Genomic DNA, 20,436 nt, shown 5'->3' on the forward strand with positions numbered 1-20,436 from the left:
AGAGAAAGAGGAAATCTCTTTTACAGTGCTGGTGGGAATGCAAACTGGTGCAGCCACTCTAGAAAACAGTATGGAGGTTTCCCAAAAAATTAAAAAATAGAACTACCCTTTGACCCAACAATTGCACTACTAGGTATTTACCCAAGGGATACAGGTACACTGTTTCAAAGGGGCACATGCAACCCAATGTTTATAGCAGCACTATCGACAATAGCCAAAGTATGGAAAGAGCCCAAATGTCCATCGATAGATGAATGGATAAAGAAGATGTGGTATACACACACACACACACACACACACACACACACACACACACACACACACACAATGGAGTATTACTCGGCAATCAAAAAGAATGCAATCTTGACGTTTGCAACTATGTGGATGGAACTAGAGGGTATTATGCTAAGTGAAGTCATCTTATGACTTCACTCCTATGAGGACTTTAGAGCACAGAATAGATTAACCTAAGGGAAGGGAAGAAAAAATAATATAAAAACAGGGAGGGGGACAAAACATAAGGGATTCTTAAATATGGAGAACAAACAGAGGGTTACTGGAGGGGATGTGGGATGGGGGAAGGGCTAAATGGGTAAGGGACATTAAGGAATCTACTCCTGAAATCATTGTTGCACTATTTTCTAACTAATTTGGATGCAAATTAGCAAAAATAAAATTAATAGAAAAAAAAAGAAACCAAACGTGCTGACATCTTGAATTTGAACTTTGACTTTCTGAATTGTGAGAAAATAAATTTCTGTTGTTTAAGCCACCCAGCCTGTAGCATTTTATTATTGTAGCTCTAGCCAACTAGTGCACCCGGGTACAGTTGATTCTTGTTATCTACCGAAATTATACTCTATAAAGTTGCTGTAAACACTGAACTAGAAAATACCGGACCATTAGTTTTAGGGGAATTATGGGGTAAGTTTCCTGAAAGTCTCTGGTTATTATAGTTTTCTCAGCTAATCAATATATAGCATTGTTTTACGTAGGTTTCTGTTTAAAGACACCCATTTTAATATTATTGTTGATTCTCTAACATGAAAGTCATGGCCAACAGCACTATAGCTCATGCCTAAATGAAGCTTATCTAAGATCTTTATTATCTCCATAAGGCATGTCACGGCCATCTTGCACTTAGGAACACTGGACAGCACTTTAGCACTATGCCTCGGGCATTTCACAGTGAAATCATCAACAAAAAGGAAATAAATATGAAAAACAGAGCACTAAATAGACCATGAAAAGGACACTTGTTTACAGTATGAAAGTTGAGACAGGAATACACAGCTTTACCTGGTTCAGTCTCAGCTGGAAAGGTACACGCTCGATGACAAATATTTTGTTGCTCTGTGGTTACTCAAAATGCCATGAAAGTGCCAAAAATACTTTTGAGGATACAAATAAATTTTATAGAAAAAGAAAATTCCCAAATGTGGACTCCATGAACATGAGGATCAAATAGATCAAGGAATTTTTCTCTTTCAATACCAACCTCGCAGTCTAACACCTGTCATCCATGTCATGCAATGTGTACTAGGAACTCACCTCTCTTGCTGTGCTGACAGCAACAAGAAATGTAGTATTTAAAAGACAACTAGTAGAAATAGGTCAGAGAACTCTTGGGAAAGTCGGTGGAAGAGTAGAGCCTTAAGTCTCACCTCGTCCACAGAAACAACTAGCTAACACCCCCATCATTGTACATAACCAAGGAAAAGACTTAAAAGTATTTTAACACTTGTAAGTGTTGACACTTATAACACTTTCCATAGCTAAATGAAGGGAAGAAGGCATATCAAAGAAGGTAGGAAGAGCAGAGACCCAGTTGGGAGCCAAAGTGACCCACAGAACTGTTCCTGGGAGGGAGGGACACTGGGGGCAATGTGAGGGGAGAGGACTAGACTCCACTCCAAGCACTGGGGACCTGAAATGAGAAAGGGAATCCCTATACTATTTGGCTTTGAAAACCAGAAGGGCCTAATTCTGCTAGTTCTTAAAATCAGCAGGGCGTAATGCCTGGAGTTTTAAAAATCAGGTGGCTGGGCTCTGGAAGAGCCAGAGAGCAAAAGGAAATGGAGTTCCCACCCGTAAAGAGACAGCAGAGCAAACAGTCCCACTGAGATACAGCAGAGAAGCAGCAGTTTGGGGGAAAAATAACAACAACAACAAAAAGAAAATGAAAAAAAAAAACTGAGTTATAGGAGGGAGGTTTGTTTACTAATCTCAGAGCATGTGCTGGATGGCAAGGATCTTTGGGAGACATCTCCAACAATAAAAGAGCTGGTGGGCACCATTTCCTACTCTCACCCACCCAGACTAGACCCAGGAACACCGATAGGAACCAGCTCAATTCGAACACTGTCCACCTAGCTTACTAACATTGCCAGCTGCCCCTGAGCACGTTTGCAGCTTCACCCCCGCCAACTATGCCTGCCTTAGTAGGAGTTTTCCCAGGTGGTAGCAGCTCCCCTCTCTCAGTGGACAAGTAGGACCTTGCTGGCACCATGTGTCCTGCCCCCACATTTGTCTGTGGACTCCCCACTCAAGCCCTGAGGCGTAAGTTTTCCAAAGTGGCTCCAGGTCCCCTCTCAGAGAAGACAGTGTAAGTCTTGCTAACACCATACATCTCAATTCCTTTGAAAACCACCCTGGGCAGGAGTTCCTCCAAAGCAGCATCAGAAATGTGGCAATGTGCAAACAGCCCCAACAGGAACCAGCACCACTCCAAAGTGAGTCTTGACCCAGAGAGAGGGGAAGATCACCAAACACACCAGACCATCAAGTTACTATAGACTAGACTGCTATGTGCATAATATATCATGTAAACTTAATGGTAACCACAAATCAAAAGCAGGTGATAGATATATAAAAAATAGAGATGAAACCATGTTTTTCACTAAAGAAAGCCAGCACACTATGAAGGAAAAGATCAAGAGAAGAAAGGAACAGAGAAGAACTACAAAACAACTAGCAACAAAATGGCAATAAGTACCTAGCTATCAATAATTACTTTGAATGTAAATGGACTAAATGCTCCAATCAAAAGACATAGTGTGATGTCACAGAATGGATGAAATAACAAGACTCATCTATCTGCTGCCTGCAAGAAACTCATCTCAGACCTAAGGACACAGGCAGAATCAAAGTGAAGGGATGGAAAATTATTTGTCATGCAAATGGAAGTGAAAAGAAGGCCAGGGTAGCAATACTTATATCAGACAATAAACTTTAAAACACTTTTTAAAAAGAGTTAAATAAGAATACTCTGTAATCATAAAGAGAAAAATCCAAGAATATAACAATTATAAATATTTATGCACCCAACATGAAAGCACCCAAATACATAAAGCGGTTAATAACAAACATAAAAGAAGTAATTGATAGTAATACAATAATGCTAGGAGACTATAAAAGCCCACTTCATCAATGGATAGATCATCCAAACAGAAATCAACATGAAAACACTGGCTTTGAATGGCACATTGACCCAGATGGTTCTAACAGATACATCCAGAATATTCCATCCTACAACTGCAAAAAAAATTTTTTTCAAGTACACATGGAACATTCTTCAGAATAGATCATATTTTAGGACACAAAGCAAATATGAACAAATTAAACAAACAAACAAAAAACCTAAAGTCATACCATTCATCTTTTCTAATGACCATGTTGTGTGAAACTGGAAATCAACCACAAGAAAAAAAAACTGAAAGAACACAAATACATAGAGGTTAAATTACATGCTATGAAACAATGAAAGGGTCAACTGGAAAATTAAAAAGAAAAAAAAACCACACACGTGGAGACAAATGAAAATGAAAATACAATGGTCCCAAATCTTTGGGATACAGTAAAAACTGTTGTCAGAGCGAAGTACATACCAATACAGGTTTACCTCAAAAAGCAAGAGAAATCTCAAATCAACAACCTAACCTTGTACCCACAGGAGCTAGAAAAAGAACAATAAATAAAATCCCAAACACGAAGGAAGGAAATAATAAAGGTTAGAGCAGAAATGAATGAAATAGAACTTAAAAAAAAATAGAAGAGAACACTGAAACCAGGAGCTGGTTCTTTGAAAAAAAAAATTGATAAACCTTACCCGAAATCAAATAAAGAGAGAGACAACTCAAAGAAACAAAATCACAAATTAAATAGGAGAAATAAAAACTGAAAGCACAGAAATACAAAAGATTAGAGAAATTATGAAAAATTATATGCCAAAGAATTGGGAAACTTAGAAGTGGAAAATTCCTAAAAACATATAACCTCCCAAAACTGAATCAGAAAGAAATAGAAAATTTGAATAGACAGTAAGAACATTCAATTAGTAATAAGAACTTTCCAACAAACAAAAGTCAGTTCCAGATGATAGGTCAATCTAGCTGTGACCACATCACAGGTGAATTCTATCTAACATTTTAAAAAAAGTTAATACCTAGTCTTCTCAAACTATTCCAAAAAGAGAGGTGGGAGAAAACCTTCCAAACGTATTCTATGAGGACAGCATTACCCTGATACCAAAACCAGATAAAGACACCACAAAAAAAGAGAACTATAAGCCAATATCTCTGATGAACACTTATGCAAAAATCCTCAACAAAATACTAGCAAACTGCATACAACAATGAATGAAAAAAAATCATTCATCACCATTAAGTGGTATTCATTCCTGGGATGCAATGGTGGATAATATTCACAAAACAATTAATTTAATATATCACATCAATATGAGAATGAATGAAAACCATATGACCATCTAAATGGGTGCAGAAATAATATGTGAAAAGTATAATATCCATTCATAAAACCCTCAGGAAAGTAAGTTCAGAGGGAACAAACCTCATATTAATAATGGCCATATATGTAGAACCCAAAGCTAATAACATACTCAAGCTAATAACAAACTGAGAGTTTTCCCTCCACGGTCAGGTGCAAGACAAGGATGTCCACTCTGATGGCTTTTATTCAACATACTACTGAAAGTCCTAGCCACAGTGATCAGACAAGTAAAAAGAAATAAAAGGCATCCAAAGTTTTAAGGAACAAGTAAAATTCTCACTATTGGCAAATGATACTATATATAGAAAACCCACGACATCACCAAAAACTTATAGAACTGATAAATGAATTCAGTAAGGCCACAGGATACAAAATCAATAGACAGAAATCCATTGCACTTCTATACACTAATAACTAGCAGAAAGAAAAATTAAAAAAACAATCCCATTTACAACTGAACCAAAAATAATCAAATACCTAGGAATAAACCTAATCAAGAAGGTGAAAGACCTTATTCTGAAACTATAAAACAATGATGAAAGACATCGGAGGGATATATAAACAAATGGAAAGATATTTCATGCTTATGGGCTCAAAGAACAAATATCGTTCAAATGCCCATCCTACCCAAAGCCCTCTACAGATATAATGCACTCCCTATCAAAATAACAAGAGTGTTTTTCACAGAACTAGAACAAATAATCTTAAATTTTGTATGGAACCACAAAAGACCATGAATAGCCCAAGCAATCTTGAAAAAGCAAAGCAAAGCTGGAGGCGTAACAATTCTGGACTTCAAGTTATGTTACAAAGTGTAGTGCTGCAAACAGTACAGCACAAAAATAGATCAATGAACCCACAATTTTATGGTCAATTAATCTTTGACAAATCAGGAAAGAATATCCATTAGCGAAAAGACAGTCTCTCCAAAAAATGGTATTGGGAAAACTAGAGAGCTAGAATGAAAAAAATGAAACTGGATAAAATTTTCACAGCATACAGAAAAATAAACTCAAAATGGATTAAAGTCCTAAATCTGAGATATGAATTATAAGGTCCTAAAGGTGAGACATGAAATCATGAGGGAGCACAGGCAATCATCTCTCTAACATCAGCCATACCAACATTTTTCTAGGTAGGTGTCCTGAGGCAAGGGAAACAAAATAAAAAAATATACTATTGGGACTACATCAAAATTAAAAGCTTCACAGTGATGGAAACAATCAACAAAATTAAAAGACAACCTAGCACATGGGAGAAGATATTTGCATATTACAGAACGGATAAATGGTTAGTATCCGAATACATAAAATTCAACACTGCTAATAATCCATTAAAATTGGTCAGAAGACATGAATAGACGTTTCTCCAAAGAAGAAAACAGATGAGTAACAGACACATGAAAAGATGCTCAACATCACTCATCTTCAGGGAAATGCAAACCAAAACAACAAGGAGATAATCACCTCACACCTTTCCAAATGGCTAAAATTAAAAACACAAGAAACAAGTGTTGGTGAGGATGTGAAGAAAATGGAACCCTTCCACACTGTTGGTGTGAATGTAAATTGGTGCAGCCACTCTGGAAAACAGTTTGGGGTTCCTCAAAAAATTAAAACTAGAAATACAATATGATCCAGTAATTCTACTACTGGGTTTTTACCCAAAGAATACAAAGACTCTAATGTGAGCAGATATACGCACCCCTATGATTACTGCAGCATTATGTACACTAGCCAAATAGGGAAGCAACCTAAGAGCCATGGATAGATGAATGGATAAGGAAGAAGTTACACACACACACACACACACACACACACACACACACACACACACACACACCAGGAATATTATTCAGCCATAAAAAATGAAATCTTGCCATTTACTACAACATGGAGGAACTAGAGGGTATAATCCTAAGTGAAATAACACAGAGAAAGACAAACACTGTATGATTTCACTCAATGTGGAATTTAACAAACAAAGAAAAAAGAGACAAAAAAAAAAAGGACCCTTAACTGTAGAGAACTGATGTTCACCAGAAAGGAGGTGGGTGGGCCAATGTGTGAAATAAGTGAAAAGGATTAAGAGTACCCTTATCGTGATAAGCACTCAGCAATGTTTATAGAATTGTTGAATCGCTATATTGTACACCTGAAATTAATATAAATCTGGATATTAATTATATTGGGATTAAAATAAGACATTTAATAAACTTAATATAAATAATGTAAAAATAAGTAATAAGCAAAAAAATTAAAAAAAATAAAAGACAACCAGTACTCGGACAAATTATTTCATATTATCGTTACATTTTTTGGGTAAATTACAGGTGCAGAATCAGTTCACCCAAACCAGTCTACTTGTGTTTTACATTGCTTCCTGACTCCTCAGGGCTTTGACTCCTTTGCTTCTCTCTAGGCCTCTGTTAGATTCTTAGGTTCAACTTTGAAGCCAAATAGAAGAGCTTTCTCTTCAGAACTCTGAAACTATCTCAGAAACAAATTACTGGTTTTTGTTCCCTTGAGATTCCACAACATATCCCAGTCAAAATAGAATAAATTATGGAATAATCAAGATATCACAGACAATAAGTGTTAACTATTAATACTGCACGCATAAGGAAATTACTCTAACATTTTAATTTATTACTTCAGCTTTATTCTTATGTTTAGTGCAATTATATTCTCATACTCTTCTGTTGATCATTTACTTCTATGGTTTATAAAATGTTATTTAATAAGAACATTTAATTATTTCAGTCATATGAAATCATTCCAGTTCTTCTTAGCAAATTAGTATAACCATCTTTTTTTAAGTTTTTTTTCATTATCTTTGAATGGTTCTATACTATAATAATAACTGTGGTTTAATCTCTCCCACAGGTAACTTAAAAAGATATTTTAGTCATGATCAGGTTCTTTTGATCCACTGGTAGATCTTTATCAGGCTGTTATTTTCTTGAAGTCTTTGATACTGGAAAACATATTCAAAAGTAATTTTATTTTCTAGAAGTTCAATGAGAGAATCAAAGATTAAAACCTCTAATTAGATGATAGCAACCAAAAATCCTTTTGAGTGTACTAAGCCCTCATTTAAATTCCAAATTAATTCTACCTTTACATAAAAATATCGCTCATTCCATTTTAAGATTCGGTTTTAAAATTTTCTTACTTTAAGACCTTTATATGAATACAAATGAATATGAATTTATGTTAGAATATGTCATTGTATTTAACATAATACAGATTATCCTGAATATAAAATTGTTTCAGAACATTACAAGATGCCTATGTGATTAAGAATTAATAAACTGTCACTAAATATGGAATTTATTTTCAAAAGTAATTTTAATATTCAAAATTATGTTATGAATGGAAATGGAATCCATGATTACAACAATTATTTCAGAAACCTGCGTAAACTGCTGGTTTCTAAATTTATGAGGATTTGCACCTTCAATTTTTAATTTGGTCGCTTCACTTTTTCTGATGAAGCTGGACAAATTACACAGATCACACTTAATAAATACAGACATATGCATTGTCACTGTGTCAAATCTTCTTTCCCTCTAGCAGGATTTCTTAACCTTGATCTGCTCGTTGTCTGAGCTTTTTGCCTCTCATATACCATCAAGCTTTTATGTACACACAGAAGTCTTTGGATGACTCTACTCAGACAATCCTAAGGACGTTCTTTGTCATGATCATTAACCAATGATTCCTGCATACATCACCTGGGATATGATCCAAATGAAATAAGGCCATTATAAGAAAGAGACAAAACTAAGACTTGAACCCACACAGTGACTGAGGCCACAGGACAAAAAAGGTAAGGCATTCAAGATGGCTAACTGGCCTACCCAAAGATAGAACAAAAGTGTCTCTTCCCCCTTGTTTTCTGAAGGCATCATCTTTGCCATTGGCTCTATTCTCAGTAAAAGATTCCCACTCCAACATCATCAAATATATCTCTGTTTCTCAAGGGTTTGTTCTCTTACCTTTTCTAAATGAAATACCATAGAAATACGGGGATCTATTCACTAAATTCTAACCTAATCTCCTGCTAATCACTGTCACTAACTTTTATTTATTCAATGGGATCAATTACTTTTCTAAATATTTCAACAGATCTCAATAGGACCAAACCTCTTTAGAAAAAAATAAGAAAAAGAGCCATTCTTATTCCATGGTAAACAGTCTTAAAATATCCTAAGAAATTTAGGATTCATTTAAAAATCTCTACATGAAAACATTGACAATAATATATTTAGCTGCTTTTTACATTAGGGGAAGACATAAAATCTTTGTATCTAAAATTAAACATGTAAAACTGTTCTTTTGCCTTTGTCCAGAGCCAAATCTATGTAAATTTAAAAGTTTATATTTTATTTGGTCTTGATTTTTTTAAAGGTTAAATGTAGGATGTGGTTAGATATGCAGAATGTTTGACTTGCCTAATTAAAAAGAGAATGCAATACTTTAAAAGAATGTATCTTTTACGCCTACCACATAAGAATTAAAAATAATGATAACCTTGTATACTGTCATATCAAAAAAAATAAAAGCCAACTTCTTGCTGATCAGTAAAACCACAAATGGATGTTAAGCATTTTAGAAATTATTTAAATAATATAATTCAAAAACTACAAACTGTTGATAACCTTTTGAACAAGGAATTTATGAAGCAAAGGGTCATGTACATAGGATACAATGAAATGTAGAAAATAAGATGATGGTCCAAAAGCAGAAGAGTTGTTAATTCTTGGTATATTTGCAGAATAAATCATCATTCACCAGTTATCAACATAACAGATATTTAGATACTATATTCAAATATAGATGGAGATTTTTTTTTTTACTTTCTCTGAGTATGGAGACTAACAGCTAGAACCAAGTAATATAAAGTAACTCCACATTCTAAAGAGAGCCCTGGATTAAGAGATCCAGGCACCCATTCAGGGTTCTCATTTGATAGTCTACATTAAACATTCCTATTCTGAATGTCATCTCTACCTTTACTATTACTGACAGGTCATACATTTTGCCCTGAGGTTTTTGGTAGCCAAATGGTGTTGATTCAGTGGAATAAAATCTCAAAAGTAGCATGACGTGTCTAATACTGGGTCTTAGGTCCAATAAGTACTTGACCCGTGAATCTGCATAATGAAACCTAGTTTAATTGGTAGTCAATAACATTTGTGGAGCAATACAGCAACACTAAATGGCCATTTTTGCTGTTTTTGTTTTGTTTTGTTTTTTTTAATTCCAGTGTAGTTATCAGAACAGCATTAGATTTCGTTTCAGGGGTACGACACAGTGATTCAACAGTTCCATATATTTACTCAGTTCTCATCAAGAGAGGCATACTCTTAATCCTCTCCACCTATTTTATCCATCTCTATGACTCATTAGTACCTAGATTTTTCCTACCCAATTGGATACATCTCATTGCACTGAGGAGAAGTAGGTTAGTTTTGGAGGAAGCAGAGACAAGAAAAACTGGTGTTCCTTTTTGTTTATAGGCCTTCCAAGCAGACTTTGTGAAACCAAAACAAAAGCCCTACACAGTAGATTATAATAAAATACTGCCCAACTACAGAGGCAAAAAACGATAGGAGGAAGTGATCCTTTGCCCCATAACCACTGAGGCTACAGAGGGTAGGGAGTAGGTGGAGATCACCCTTGAAATTGCAGGAGGTGGAAGAGTAGTGGGCTTGGGAGGGAGGGAAAGAGAAGCCTGTAGAGCCGCTTGGGATGCAAAGGAGACCTCACTGGAGGCTATCAAGTACCAGTGGGGTCAGCATAATATTAATGCCTGAGGAGAAGTCAATACCATAGACTATAGTAGTCTCCACACAACACCCCCATCTGCAGGTTCAATTTCCACAATTTCAGTTACCCACTGTCAGCTTCAGACCAGGAGTAGATAGATGATCTTCCTTCTGAGAAATGATCAAAAGGTTGACAGTGTCCTAACACTATGTCACAATGCCTACATCATCCACCTCATTTCATCTAAACACAATGGCATTTTATCATTTCACAGCATCACAAGAAGGCCGAGTACAGTGAGATATTTTGAGAGAGAGACCACATTTGGACTTTTATTATTGTATATTAAGATTATTTCATATTATTAATTCTTATTGTTAGTCTTCTACTGTGCCTAATTTACAAATTAAGCTTTGTCATAGGTGTGTACATACAGCAAAAAGTGTATATACAGGGTTGGTTTCTGCACTTTCTGTCATCCTCTGTAGATAAGGAGAAATTTTTTATAAGAATTTCACTATGCAAAAGAGCTATTTCAGCTATATTTGTTATTAATGGGTGATGAGCCTCTACTAAGAGCCCTCACAGCTGACCTTTGCATTCTTTGGGGATGCATTCTCGGAGTTGGAGAGGGGGTTGAACTGGGAATACAGTATGGTGTTTTATTGTACTTTGTTGGGGGTGGTGGTGGTGGTGTCTTTTTAACACCTGCAAGACAGTGATGGGAAGAAACCGAAGCCTCCAAAATTTGTACTTGAGAGTGGAACTGGAAAGTGATAAAACCCTCACTCTCTACTAAGAATGAATGTATTTTAGAGTAAGAAATTCCATAGACGTAGTATGTTCTTCATTGATGACCAATCACAGCAAAGCAAAGTTAATTGGTAATGAGAGTTGAAGGCTCTATTAGTGTGTCTGAGACTGTACCCTATCAGATGAATTAGCTCAACTCAAGAATGATCCTGAGGGTATATGGAGGAATACATATACCCGGGATCATTCAGTCCATATATCTGTCCAAGCTTTTATTTAAATACCTGCGCTAACTCTGCTACAGGATTAATTTGTAAATCCACAAGTTATTATGGAACAAACAGAAAAAAGTGAGGCTAACTCCAAGGTCTAACTAGGTAACTATTTATTGCTGCCAACCAGGGGTCTAGCCAAGTAATAGATAAAGGGGAGGGAAAGTTAAGCGGTCCATACTCCTTCAGAGTACAGATAAGGCTCTTCCAAGATTTCAGTTTTAAGAGACTTGTCTGGAAAATGGGTTCCAGAAGGCAAAGATGGTACCTGGAAATAGGAAGAGACAGTGAGTGATGGAAGTTGAGCAGGATATTCAAGGGTCACTCTAGGCCACTTTGGGCAAGTATGTGGATTTCTAACTTCAATTGGTCATTAAAACATTTAATTCATTTCACTCCCAGTTTTGTCATTTGAGATGTCTGTTAACTACTTTCTGCCAGGATTTACATTCAGCACCGGTAAAGAATGATTAATGAAAACAATTCATCAGATACAAACAATTTTGCCTAGTTTCCAAATAGCCTGTCCCCCAGGTTTTTCTTTTTTTCCTTCTAAAGAGTTGTTCTTAATTTTAGGACAGTTGCTTTTCATTCCTCAAAGAACTGGGTTGCAACCTGAAAGATATCAAGGTATTTACTCAGCAATGTAACTATATTATCTTCAATTTGCTTCTTTGTATCAGGGAGAAGATCTTCAACTAAGAAATCAAAGATCCCTATTTTCTAGATTTACAGCAGTTTGTCTTTGGAATATTTTTCCTTCCCTCTGGGTATACAGTTTTATTTAGTTTAGGAAAGAAGGCTTAAAAAATAAAAGTTCTGAACATCTGAACAGGCTCTGAACCTTACCTTCCAATTTGGTCAACTTCTAACTACAGAGCTACTAAAAAACAAACAAACAAACAACAAACACTTCGAAATACCGTGTCAGGTTTCAGCCATGGAAAACAGTAAATATTCATGGCAGTATTGAACAACTCTGGACTAAGAGGCATCCCCAAAGAAGGTGCAAAAGACCCTACCATCCCAAGATCCAGAGCCACTCCCAATGTTAAAAGAGACAAAGACAAAATAATTCCCCCTGAGAGCAGGCATCTGTAGGTAGGACCTGCGCTGCATACAAGTGGAGCAGAATCACTACTTCTGTCTGGTCACGTTGACCTGCCAATGCTGACCATTGAGCATTTTCTGTCTTTTTTTCTTCCTCCCCATATTTTGGAGGCCCCCAACCTGACAGTTGCCAAGCCAAGTTCTCGAGACAGGCAAGGAGGTGATGGGATCAACAAATAATGGGTCTAAACTTGGAAATGAAAGAACAGTGTGAAATTTTATTATCCTCTCTCGACCAGGCACTGGAGAGCTCCCTCTGGCAAGAATTCTCATTCTCCACTGGTTTCTACCAGTTCTCCCAGAATCCCATCTGCTTTGAGCAAATGGAGTTTAAGACAGAATACAGCTTGGGTATCTACCAGAATTTGCTAGGTCTCCATTAATTTGAATTTTAATTTCCCCTTGGCTTTTTAAATGGCTGGTCACCATTTATCAGAGAATCTCTAGGATTCCCATCAACCATCTCATCAAGTCTCGGAGGGGCCCTTAAAGGGTATGATAGCGGCATCTATAAGACGATTAACTTTGGGCTTTTGTTTACTGTACTGTAGTCTACTTAGAGTGGAAAGGCAATGGAGACAGAGGATTAGTAGACTCTGAGTACTCAGGTAAAGGTGGAGAGGGGGGCAATAGGGAGTCCCATCAGTCTTATAGTCTTTTGTCTTAGGTACCTCTTGTGTCTTTCATTTTTCCTTAGCCTTTTCAAACAAATCCTTCAATGAAATTATTTTGGAATTTTGAAGCTCTTGGAAAGTTTCCGCATGCCAGTTAAAATAACCCATTCTTTTTGTTGATTTGGGATCCCTTGCTTTCAAGGGTATTTTTCAAATAAAGAGCTTGTCTAGTTGGAATGTTTTGCATAATGGCCATTGTAATTCTAGGTCATCTTGGTAATATTTTGCTGTTTTTGTAAATATTGGCGGTTTCCAGAACCATGGTTTTTAGATCTCAAATAAGCCATTATGCTGGAAAGTGGTATGGCACGCTCAGTTCTTTGAAACTTGAGGATCTCATTTCACTAAGACTTGGATTTCTCAGAGTTGAATTAATACCTAAGAAGCATGAGCTGCTGGGCTAAGGATTTTATGTGGTTTGACAGTGCACCCTGTCTCACAACAACTTGCCTGAGGTTGCCAGGTGACCTGGTGTCAATCTAACACATCCCGTGACCAACTGATGCTAGCACAGGAGTCTCAGACCTAGGTGGTGATAGCTCTAACAGCTTTTATGAGCTCCACCCACCAATATGATGGCTTTGGCTTCTAAAATTCCCATTAGCAAAAGATTTGTTATTCCTTTCACAAGATTTCTTTATAGTGGCTGACACCTTGATGGCTTTTCATAGTCTGTCTTGTGCCCACTTAGATTTTGATTTTGATGGTCAAGACAATCTCAATTTCCTGTGTTAATTTATTTCTCCAAGTCCCTCAAGTGATTTATGCTGTGGATTTACCTTGAGGTACTGTGACTCTCCTTACAACCACCAATGGTTCCAGACACTGGAATCCCTATTTCCAAGGGCCCTAATGGCCGCCACCCACTGCAGACTCCCAGTTCCTGAAAAGTTTCCAGGAATTTAATAAACTCCAGAACCTTTCCAGGGTCCCAAAACCTTTCCGGGGACCATACCTATCTATTTACATAAAATTGGTTTGGATTGAAGAGCTGCAGACATGACAAAAACTCAAATCCAAAAGTGACTTACCCACAGCTCTTGGGGACAAGAAGAGCAGTGAACTCGAAGGGTTCAGCAGGTGCCTTGTCTGAGCATCTTGCCCTATAGGCCCTTAACATTCAGCTTCAAATCTCATCCCTTGTTGCCAAAAACTGTTAAAAAATCATTAAAGAAGACAATTTAAATGATACAATCAAACTTTAACACTTCATGAAGCTTATAGATTTTTGTTCTTCTTTGTCAGAGAACTGCAAAATGGGGTAGGGGTGCCTGGGTGGCTCAGTCGGTTAAATGGCCAACTTTGGCTCAGGTCATGATCTCGCGGTTCATGGGTTCGAGACCCCCGTCGTCAGGCTCTGTGCTGACAGCTGGGAGCCCGGAGCCTGCTTCAGATTCTGTGTCTCCCTCTCTCTCTGCCCCTACCTCACTCTCACTCTGTCTCTCTCTCAAAATTAAAGAAACATTAAAAATTTTTTTTTAATGGGGTGGAAAGCAAGTTTTTATAGGACAAAGAATAAAGAACAAGGAAGAGACAAAGAGAAAATAACTGATAGGTTGGGGTCCCACAGTCACTTTGTTTGGAGTCAGGAGGCCCAGAGCTGGCTTGGTGTTTGGGGAAAGGCTGACCATTTTTCCTGTGTTTCCGGTCAGCTGGAGCAGTGCAGGGACATGGAGGTTATCTGAGTTTCAGTTTTCTGACAGGGCATCCCAGGCAGGAACAGCTCCATCTCGGGGCCAGGGATTTATTTCAATACCACTTACTACATTGTCCAATGTTGTAAAACAAAACACAACGAAACCAAACACATCAAGTCTGCAAAATCCAGCTGTGCTTCCTGGTTGTCTCACATCATTAACATAATATATGCATCTGATAAATTAGAAAGGTATCTCTTGCAATAAAAACACCTTCACACCAAAATAAACGTTTCTACAAGCATGACACATATATAAATTCGCTTGGCAGCTATGAAATCTTGGTTAGATGCAAGAAACAGATTCGTTTTGCAAGCTTTCAAAAGCTGGAAGATTTTTCAGTTTTTTATTTTCACAAACATTTTTCACAACCAGTATTCTGGAAATTGTTGAATAACACACTGTTGAGGATTACACACCTTAAATACTGGCAATATGGATATTTGATGCTGCCAGTACAGACTACTGTAGAGTCCTGATAATTCCGATGGCAGTATTTTATGCAAGTTTCAAAGCCCATCAAGCATGTGTGTCTCAATCCAAGACCACAGGACCTCCACATTCCTAACATCTAAATGCTAATGACTACAAGATAAGGTGTCAGTGCACTTTTTATTTACATAACCAACAGTATGCTTGGCATTCCTTCTTTGAAGTCTCATCTCGAAAAGTCAACATAAAGTTAACCTGTCCACAAACTAACTCTTGATTGTTCTTCTCAGCTAGCTCTTCAAATCCTACTCAAGTCCAGTAAATGGTAGCATTCTTCGCTGTGTCGTTTAATCAGGAACCCAAGAGTATCCATGCTTTCCGTCTCTTGTTTACATCCTACATGAATCAGTCAGACTTTTTACATCCTCAACACATGTCAAAATTGCCCGGTTTTCTATACTTCATTGCCAGCATCCTGGTTATAGTCGCTGCTGTTTGTTTTTTTTTTTTTTTTTTTAACCTGGACTATAGCAAGAGTTCTATAATGTATCACTTACCCCTCTTCTTGCCCCTCCTGTCCTGACTGTCCGCATACATTAAAGGGACTAGTTTCCCCCCACAGATTATTCCCCATGCCATGTGTATGTACACCTGTGATTCACACCATCCCTCTTTTCTTCTGGCTGCTCATCACCAAGCTCTCAACTCAAGCTCCAATTCTTCTAACTAAGAAGGCTTCTTGGTCTCTCTCACCAGGTCAGATCTTTCCATTAACTCTCACAGCATCAATCATCAATCTTTTAGACAAATTCTAACATTACCATTCTATACTGACTATATGATTACTTAATTGGTATTTATCTTTCCATTAGCTCAAACTCATGTGAGTTGGCTCATGCCTATTTGACCTCACTTCTAAGAACATCTGGCTCTCAGTGGATGTTCTAAAGCTATCAGGAGAGTAAGTATATCCTTTATGTAAGCATAAGCCCCCCACAGTTCTGGACACTAGCTAACCTTGCTGTAGGTCTCTTTTTCCTTTGTCCACTCTACCCCAGTCACAACGAGCTTCTTTCACTTGCTAGAAAAGCTTTCCCAACTCCAAGTATTCCAAAGCCAGTTACTTCTACCTGGAATACTCTTCCTATAGGAAGTTGTTGATATAGGTGGCTTTCTCTCATCTTTCCATGGCCTAAATGCATCTTTCTCAGGGCTCTGTTACCTGAGCTCCTTTATAAGTTGGTTGCACTTCTTGGTTATTCTAAGTTATGGATATGTCATTATTTTCTTTATATTGCTTATCAAAATCACACTTTATATTTAAGCATTACTTATGTATTATTTCCTCCTCCTCCCCTTTATAAGCTTTCTGCAGAGAGTAACATTATTTCTTTTGCCAACATATACTCAGGATCTAGCACGGTCCCAGACACGTAGGCACTTAATAAATATTCCAATAAATAGCAAATAATAATCATGTAAGAACACTTATAGTTAGATTCAAGATTTTCCTCAGTAAATAATTTAGGACCTATATTCTCTCATATTTGAATGGGTAAGTCTAGGCAATAGATTAGAGTGGAAATGCTTTATGTCTAAATAATTTCAAATGAGGTTTCAGCAAATATTCACTATAGCCACGTAAAAAAGAACACACTCATACAACATCCAACATTAAACAAGGTAATGTTGGCAAACTTCTAAGCATAAGTTGAGTGGGGGGGGGGGGAGTGCATATTTAGTTAACCGAATATGATAGGTTGCTGTATATGGTTTTGAGCTCTAAACCAGTTCTCTATTTTGAGAAATGGCAATTGTCCAGAATAATTTATCTGAGGACTTTCTTTCCTGGCAAGATTTAGGTGACAATATCTGCTATTTCTTACAGCCAGTTGGGATCACTATATTCTACTGATTTAAGGGTGCAGGCTGTGGTTTCAGACATATTTGGATTCTAATCCAATTTCTATACTAACCAACAGCTTTGTAGAAATTTGGACAATTTGTTCAACATTTATCAGTTTAAAATAAGGACAAAAAAATGCTTACCTCTTCTAAAATTAGGTAACATTACTTAAAAGATTTTCATCATGACTTCCAATTTATCAATATACACTAGTGCCCCTTGCATCTATAACACATATTATCTTTTGCTTCTTTGTGATAACATCCAAGCAGAGGAGGACTAGACAAGAGATCACCTGGGCAGGCTCCTGGAACGCCGATCTACAAATAGTACCATTTCTCTAGGATTCCAAGTATCACTGAAAATGTAGACAACTGAATTTATCAGCACACATCTCAGGTCCATTTCCTGTGTGCCAGGCAGTGTTACAAGCTTTTTAAAATTACCCTGTTGCTTAAATTCCGCCGCTCAATGAAGACAAAAAGGACAAATGCTTCGCTTAGCCATCTAAGGCATGCTGAAAAGCCTTCAAAATAACGGGTCCAGGAAAGGGCAAGCTTTTATTGTGGTTGAGTGGCATATCCAAGTTTAGGGCAAAGGAGGAGTTTCTAAGGGCAACATATTCAGAGAGTACTGACCCCAGTGTCTTACTCTGGCCCTCCTTTTTGCACTGCTTGGTCTCCTTCCAAGTAAATGTTAAATAACTATTTAAAGAATTATGTTTAATAGGTCACCATTCTAATACACTTATATTACTTCCTCCACTTTTGTTTGTTTATTTTTGAGAGAGAGAGAGAGAAAACAAATAGGGGAGGGACAGAGAGAAAAGGAGTCTTAAGCCGGCTCCATGCCTGCCAGCCGGGCAGAGCCAGAGGCGGGAAGCTGAATCCCACAGGATCATGGCCTGACCTGAAATCAAAAGTCAGATGCTCAACCAACCAAGCCACCCAAGTGACCCTCTGCTCCACTTTCAGATTCAAGTATGTGACTAACTCATGAAACTATGTTAGCAAATCATCAAAAACAAACATCTGTAAGAAGTTTAAAAGATTATATTCTTTTTTACCAAATAAAAATCATCACAAAATTCATCAAAGGACCATGTAAACCAAACCTGACTTTTAGAGTAAACATGAAATGTAGGTCATTCATCAACACCTGTAGCGTGCTTTGGAATCAAGTTCATTAAACTTAGTTTGCAACAGGTTCGTCGTACCCATTAAGGAAATCAACAAAAGTCAGAAACACCATGATTTTAGGGTTTTCCCTCTGGGTTTTGAAAACGTAAACAACTATCAGAGTAGAGGCTTATGTGCTCTTTATGCAAAATATTGGCCAGAATATCTCTAATTAGCAATGTAGCAAAAAGAAAATTCAAAACTTTAGAAAGAACACGTTAAGAACACAGATTTATGATTTGGATAAGGCAAAAAATTGTATATCTTACCCTAAAATAATCTATTGATATGTATTCCTCTTAGGAAGGCTCAACAGTATTTTCTCTATGGGATAGTCCTACAAAATAATTGCAAGATATATTGGTCTTCTTAAAATAAAAAAAAAACATTATTAAACAATATTTTCAAAGCATTTGAAGCATTTATCTAGGATTAATACTATTCACTTCATTTAAATACTTCTGGGTTTAACACTATATTTTAATCCGATAGTGAGAAAGTAGATTGATATAACCTTATATAATACCACACTGCAAGAAAAAAAGAGGCTTTTCTTAATTTAAAATTTGTAATATCCAAAAAGTAATTAAGGAAACAAGAGCGTCTACTGCTTAAAACACAAGGTTGAGAAAAAAAACTTAACAGTACAACAGTAATAACGACAGCAACATCTCGCAGGTCCTTTTCCGGACCTCCGTCTCACCCACCCTTCTCCCTCCGGCTGAGACCACCTTCTCACCCCGCAGGCTCCTGGGCACCACTGTGCTGCGGGGTGGCTTCTTCCAGAACACGCTGGGCGGCGCCACGCCCGTCCGACTGCGCTTCTGTCGTCCGGGAGGCGGGGGGCGGGGATTATTACTGCCAGCACCGGGTGAAGGACACGTGGGACGTCGTCAAAGCCCTCCGAGGCCCCGACCTCTGACGCGCACCTTCCGGGCAGCCCCGCCCCCACGTGCCTCCCTGCCGCGCAGCTGCAGTGGGCGCCTTCCTTCCTTCACGTTCGCACCCTCCTTTCACCTGCCGAGGAAAGGAAAGAGCCCCACGACGTTTAGAGGTAAATTAACTAGTATAATGATAGTAAGGATTTCAACATTTCTGGACTTCGTCTACACCGAGGTAAGGTTGTTGTTGGCTTTTTTTGTTTTTTGTTTTGTATGCTCTACGTGTAAGTGAATCTGTGCCAAAATTGAGGAAGGTAGAAACTATCATTCCTTTTTGATCAATAAGGAGGAAGAAACTTAATCTGAACAATTTAACCACGGAAACTCAGCTAGTAGGTGGTTGAGATGAATTGTAAGCCATCCATTTGCCCGGAGCCTAGCTCCAAATCAGTTTGCTATACCAGATAGTAAGTGTATTATGTAATGTCCATTCATTAAGATGTTACAGCAGTAAATAATTCTTATAGAATATATTCTTGACTATACATATAATGCACAGTAAATACATTTGTATATAGTAATGCATTCATTATATTAGAGAAGTTCACGATATATGCATATATATAAATCTTTATACTCTTACTCATATTTGTATATCAGTTGGTCTTATTTTATAATTTCTTCATGAATTTGTAATATATTTATTACACATATCGAAATTTCCAGCCACTCTCCTAATTCTTCTTCTCAAGACTCATAACGAGCAAAAGGATATTCCATAAACTCAGAAAAAACTTTTCATAACCTTGGCTTGATTAAACTTGTGAAACATTTTTTAGCAAATATACAGAAACATTATTAAACTACTTTTGGCTGTTGTTATAACTCAGTCTTAGCACATAAGTTTTAGGAGAAAAACATTCACCAAAGTTTTGCTATAGATTCTATCAAGCCATTTGTTTATTTTTTGC

At 37.3% G+C, this 20,436-nt stretch overlaps 1 long non-coding RNA gene across 4 annotated transcripts in view; it reads right to left on the minus strand.

The window, feature by feature from the left end:
* Positions 1 to 19,889, minus strand: part of LOC113604622 (uncharacterized) — a 122,117-nt gene extending 102,228 nt beyond the window's left edge. For 3 of the 4 annotated variants that reach the window (XR_008295816.1, XR_008295817.1, XR_008295818.1), the window contains exons 1-2: positions 19,292 to 19,889; positions 14,403 to 14,524 (exon numbers count right to left, since the gene is read on the minus strand). This is a non-coding gene — a long non-coding RNA (uncharacterized LOC113604622). The remainder of the gene's footprint in view (positions 1 to 14,402; positions 14,525 to 19,291) is intronic. The other variant, XR_008295819.1, reaches the window with a different exon arrangement.
* Between the last annotated feature and the right edge of the window lie 547 nt (positions 19,890 to 20,436).

Source organism: Acinonyx jubatus, chromosome B1 (assembly GCF_027475565.1).
Source record: "Acinonyx jubatus isolate Ajub_Pintada_27869175 chromosome B1, VMU_Ajub_asm_v1.0, whole genome shotgun sequence".
Lineage (NCBI taxonomy): Eukaryota > Metazoa > Chordata > Mammalia > Carnivora > Felidae > Acinonyx > Acinonyx jubatus.